General features: G+C 37.6%; 1 pseudogene; it reads right to left on the bottom strand.

The window, feature by feature from the left end:
* Positions 1–652: 652 nt before the first annotated feature.
* Positions 653–1,584, bottom strand: LOC131395695 (olfactory receptor 4A47-like; annotated as a pseudogene).
* Positions 1,585–6,000: the final 4,416 nt, after the last annotated feature.

Here is a 6,000-nt window from a genome sequence, read left to right as displayed (position 1 = left end):
CTAAATGTCAATCTTAGTCCATTTGGGTTGCTATTACAGAATACCCTAGACTGGGCAGCTTAAACACCAAACATTTATTTGTCGCAGTTCTCAAGGCTTGGAAGTCTCAGATCAAGGTGCTGGCTGATTCTGTGTCCAGTGAGGACACACTTTCTAGTTTATGGACAGCCATCTCTGTTCTGGGCAGAAAGGTCAAGTGAACTCTCTGGGGTCTCTTTTATAAGGACACTAATCCCATTCATGAGGGTTTCACCTTCATATATATATTTTGAACTAGTTAATGATGAAAATCTTAGAAATATATTTTGATCATGAGATGTATTCACATAATAAATACTTTTCATCATGCCCAAGTTATTTTTTATTTTTATTTTTTTGTGAGGAAGATCAGCCCTGAGCTAACGTCCACGCTAATCCTCCTCTTTTTGCTGATGAAGACGGGCTCTGAGCTAACATCTATTGCCAATCCTCCTCCTTTTTTTCCCCCAAAGCCCCAGTAGATAGTTGTATGTCATAGCTGCACACCTTTCTAGTTGCTGTATGCCCAAGTTATTAAACTTGAGGAGAAATGTACTCAGTTAAATAATCGCACATGACTCTCCTGGAAGGAGCAATTCTTCATTGAAAACAGTTGATACATTTCTCTGCCGCCTCATTTTCCTTTTCTGGTCCAGAGCTTTTCATGGCATTTTTCATCTCTCCATTTCTCAGAGTATAGATTAAGGGGTTCAACATAGGGGTGATAATGGTGTAAAACACAGTCAAGGATTTATCAATGGGTAAGGTAGAAGGAGGTCTCACATACATAAAAATACAGGGGACAAAGAAGAGGACCACCACAGTGATGTGGGAGCCACAGGTGGACAAGGCTTTGTGCCTCCCTTTCTGACTAAGATTCTTCAGGGAGCGCAGGATGACCCCATAGGAGATGAGTAAGAGAATGAAGATGACTCCACAGATTGTCCCATCATTGACAATGACAGTGAGACCAATAATGTAGGTGTCAGTGCAGGCAAGTTTTAATAAGGGCTACATGTCACAGATGAAGTGGTCAATGACATTGGGGCCACAGAAGGGCAGGTTGTAAACCAACAGGAGTTGAACTATAGCATGCAAAAACCCTCCAACCCAAGCCAGCAGAAGCAGGAGACCGCACCCCCGTTGCTTCATGACCGTCAAATAATGCAAGAGTTTGCAGATGGCCACGTAGCGGTCACAGGCCATGGCCACTGGAGTACAATCTCAGCACCCAGATAAGTGCCCTGTAAAGAGCTGGCTCACGCAAGCTTGGAAGGAAATGGGTCTCTTCTCATAGAGTAAGTCTATAATCATATTTGGGGAGACTGTAGTAGAATAAACAGCATCCGTAAACGATAAGTAGCCAAGAAAGAAGAACATAGGGGCATCCAGGGTTGGACTGACCACCACAGTCACGACAATGAGTACGTTGCCCACCATTGTCACAATGTAGATGAGCAAGAACACAACAAATAATATTTTCTGATCCTGGGGGCTCTGGGTGAGCCCCAAGAGGACAAACTCAGTCACGTTGTTTCTTTGTTCCACAGGTTCTGTATGTCTCATTTCAGAGTTCAGGACAAAATTACCTGTAAATATGATTATTATTAGTGACTTCCTGAAATCTTAAGATAATTTATTTATTCATTCAACAAATAAGCATTATGATTTATCATGTTCCATGACATTCAGAGATTATAAGAAAACAAAGCTGCTTAAAACATGGTCCCTAACCTCAGTAATCTTGCAGACTAATGGAGAGACAAGTAATTAGAGACATATATGGAGAAAGGACACAGTATTAAATAAACAGGTTGCCATAACTAGCTTTCCATTTGGAAGCTAATAAAATTGTACATATAGCTAATATGCCTTAAACAAAAATAAAATAAAAATGGATTAAAAGTTTAATGAAAAACTAAAGCAAAATTTAACTTATATTTACTTTCCAGTTAATAAAGGAGACGGCTTTCTATGTTCTAAGGGTAGAATAATCTTCTTAACTAATAATTGAAATCTGAAATAGACATATTTGACAATTTCAAAAAATTTTAACAATTTAGGAAAAGATACCATGATAACATCAATAGACAAAAGTAGTTTGGAGAAAATATTTACATTTTACAGGACATATACAGAATTAACGTCAACACAGAGAGAGAGCCCTAAGCAATTAACAAACAAACCAACAGCAAAGTCGGCAAATCCTATAAACAAGCAATTGAATGAAGACTACATCCAAATGGCCAGCAAACATATGATAGGATGCTGAAACTCTCCTGTGAACAGAAAAATAGGAACTGAAGTAACATGCTACATCATCCTCTAATTTTTAACAGATTAACAAACAATGTTTAGAGAACATATCAATGGCAACTATCATGAGATTTAGAAATACCTGCCCTTTAAAATGTCCCTAAATAGTTACACTTGAAAGTACTTTTGAAAAATACTGATGTTGAGGGGGTGAATTTATTTTGAATCTTTATAATATGAAAATATGGAAAGGAGTATTACAGAATTGAATCAATCCCCACATATTTTAGTAATCACAAAGGATCCCTAATATTGCTGATTATCAGAATTACATAGGAGAACTTTTAAAAGACTGTGAATTCCCACACCGCCAATGCACTCTTGGAAAATGTAAAGCCTAGTTCAGAATCTTATGTATAAATACACTTCCTGGTTTACCTGCATAACGAGACAGTCATTCCAACCAAGTTCCAAGTTACAGTGCCTTCTCCCTTGTCCTTCATGCACTGCTGCCATCTCTGTGAGCAAAGAGAACAAGATAACACGTGCACCGTCACTGGACTTTGACCTGTTTCCATGTAACCAACTCTTTCCATGCATTCAGGAAGTCTGATTCATTTCAGTTTTTCAGAAAAATATTACCTTTTTGTGTGTGTGTGTGTGAGGATGATCAGCCCTGAGCTAACATCCATGCCAATCTTCCTCTTTTTGCTGAGCAAGACCAGCCTTGAGCTAACATCTATTGCCAATCCTCCTCCTTTTTTTCCCCATTTTCTCCCCAAAGCCCCAGCAGATAGTTGTATGTCATAGTTGCACATCCCTCTAGTTGCTGTATGTGGGACACCGCCTCAGCATGGACGGACAAGTGCTGCGTCAGTGCGCGCCTGGGATCCAAACCCAGGATGCCAGTAGTGGAGTGTGTGCACTTAACCACTAAGCCACGGGGCTGGCCCCATTTTGCAGTTTCTGTTTTATACCAACAAAAGTGAAATAGCGAAATAGCCTTTACAACGTTTCAATTCTCAATCAGTTATACTGGCCTGTCTTCATACAGCATCATTGAATTTGGGTTGCTTGAAGGATGGAGAATAATTTTATATACATACTTTATTATGGTCTGAATCCGTCATTTCAACTCCTGAAAAACGAGTCATGTAAATACTGATACAGACAAACCTCTCTGAGGTAAAGGCAAAGACCTGTACGCACTTTGTTTACATTTGAACCACGGCACATATTATTCAGTCATTCAGTTGGTACATCTCCAAGGATGGTCTTCTCTAATTAAATTCACTGGGACCCTAATCATAATTTTGAAGTAGACTGCATCTCCAGAGACGCCACCAGTGTAATCACCATGTAGAAGAGGACTTACTGAACCATGTCCTCTGGGGGGAAAATCGTAAAAGAACAGCTTGAGGTCAAATCACCAAAAGGGAAAAGTTCAGTCTGGGCAGAAGTGAAATATGTATAAACTCTATTGTTTAATCATGACCTTCAAAACAGGCAAACCTATTTAAGTTTGAGCCATATCTTTGCAGATGACATCTGAACTGACTTCTAGAATATGATGAATGTGAATTTCAGAACAAGTCATTTAAAACGTTTCAAATGCAGATGAAGTTTGTCACATAGTTTCAGACACGCAAGTGGATAGAATCTGTGTTCTTATGGGAGTGGGGAAAGAGAACACAGTTGTAGGACTTTTCCATTTGTCTCAAAGTGCCCATGGAACGTTCACCAAAATAGGCAATACACTAGGCCATAAAAAGTTGTGATGCATTTCAAAGGACTTAAATCATACAGAATATATATCTTAGAATAATGTAATTCAATTAGAAATTGTTATGAAAAATATAATAACATTTCCCAATTATTTACAAATTAAGCGACACAGTCTAAATTAAACATGATCATTTTTAAAAATAAATTTTTGACAGAAAGATAATGATATACTATATGTATATAAAAGATATGAAAGATATGGGTGAAAGATATATGAAAGATTATATACATATCTATATATGTTTACTGGATGCAGCTAAAGCAGTGCTTAAAGAGAAATTTAGAGCTTTAATGCAAGCATTAGAAAACAAGAAATATTATAAGAAATGAACTAAGCTTCCATCTCAAGAAGCTGGAAAAGGAAAAACAAAAAAATCCTAGAGAACATTGTAGAATGGAAATAGTAAATTGAAGACGGAAATCATTGAAATAGAAATTAAGTGAAAAGTAGAGAAAATATATAAACCCAGGAATCGATTCCTTGAAAGATTAATAAATTTGATAAGTTCCTAGTAAAATGGATTAAGGAAAAATAAGAGAAAAAACAAATTATCAGAATCAAGAATGAAGAGAGTGTCATCACTGCAGATTCCACAGATCTTAAGATAATAAAAGATAATAAAAGGATATCATAAATGAACTTATGGCAATATACTTGCCGACTAAGAGGAAATGGACCACTGCTATGAAAAACACAATTTTCTAAACACATACAGGAAAATAATTCAAAACAGCAATAATCTAATAAATGTTACCTAAATCAATTCTTTAAAATCCTTCCCCTCCCCAAACAAAATTCCATTGCCGTATAGCTTTACCAATGAATTCTATATATCAATTAATCGAGAAATAGTACCAATCTTACATAAACACTTTCAGGGACAAGAGGAAACTGAAACACTTCCTAACTCATTTTATGCACCCAGCATTACCCTTACACCAGAATGAAACAAGGGCATCACAAGAAAAATAATCAGATCAATATCTCACATTAACATACACACAAAACTCTGACTACAATATGTAGTTTGTTTCGGATGTTTTCTTTCTGGATTTTTGTTGTTGTTGTTGCTGTCACGGTTTATTAGGAAAGTCTGGAGTAGTGATCAGTCTAGGGCTAATTGTGACCCACTACTGAAGCAAGATCTTCCTAAGCACTCAAGTACTCAACCCAAAGCCCTGCCCTGTGAACCATGAGCTTTTCCAGATGGTGAGAGGAGACACTATTCCTGGCCCAGTGTGAGCACTGGGCACTCTTCTCTAATCCAGCTGAGTAAAACTTCCCCCGCCTCAAGTAGTTTCCTCAAATGCACGCACTGAGCAGCACTCTGGTGAATAGTTGAGGGGGATCCTCTGCAGTTCTCCAGTGTTTTTTCTCTCTCTGTCTCTCTAGCTCTGTTCTCTTCAATATTTTACCCTCAGGATTCTAGCTGCCTTAGTGCCTTGGTCTCCCCAGACTCTCAGCTGCGTCTTCTCAGTTCAAGGAATCTGCCAGGATCTTCCCAGGTATCCCACTCTGTACCACGACATGGAAACTTTTTAAAGGCAATAAGCTGAGAAAATTCTAGGGCTCAGCTTGGTTGTTTCCTGTCTCTCAGTTATTACTGTCAATTGTTTCTGACATCTAGTGTCTTGAAAACCATATTCCATGTATTTTTCCTGGTTTGTTTGCTTGTTTTAGGCAGGAGGGTAAATCTGGTCCCTATTTCTCCATCTTGGCCTTAATTATCCTTCCAAGTACAATGGTAATTAAATATTTAAAAATTTATCAGTATGTCATGAAAACAGGTCAAGGAAAAAATATGATCATATTCATAGGTCCTTAAACACGGTTAATTAATTCCACCTCACTTTCTGAAAAAATATATTATTATGAGAATAGATGGCTTTCCTTACTATAAAATAAAGATATAAATCTTAAACCCCAAATCAGTAACATGC

This window comes from Diceros bicornis, chromosome 31, assembly GCF_020826845.1.
Source record: "Diceros bicornis minor isolate mBicDic1 chromosome 31, mDicBic1.mat.cur, whole genome shotgun sequence".
Lineage (NCBI taxonomy): Eukaryota > Metazoa > Chordata > Mammalia > Perissodactyla > Rhinocerotidae > Diceros > Diceros bicornis.
Note: the sequence above shows the minus strand (reverse complement) of the source record. Positions and strands in the feature narration are given on the sequence as shown.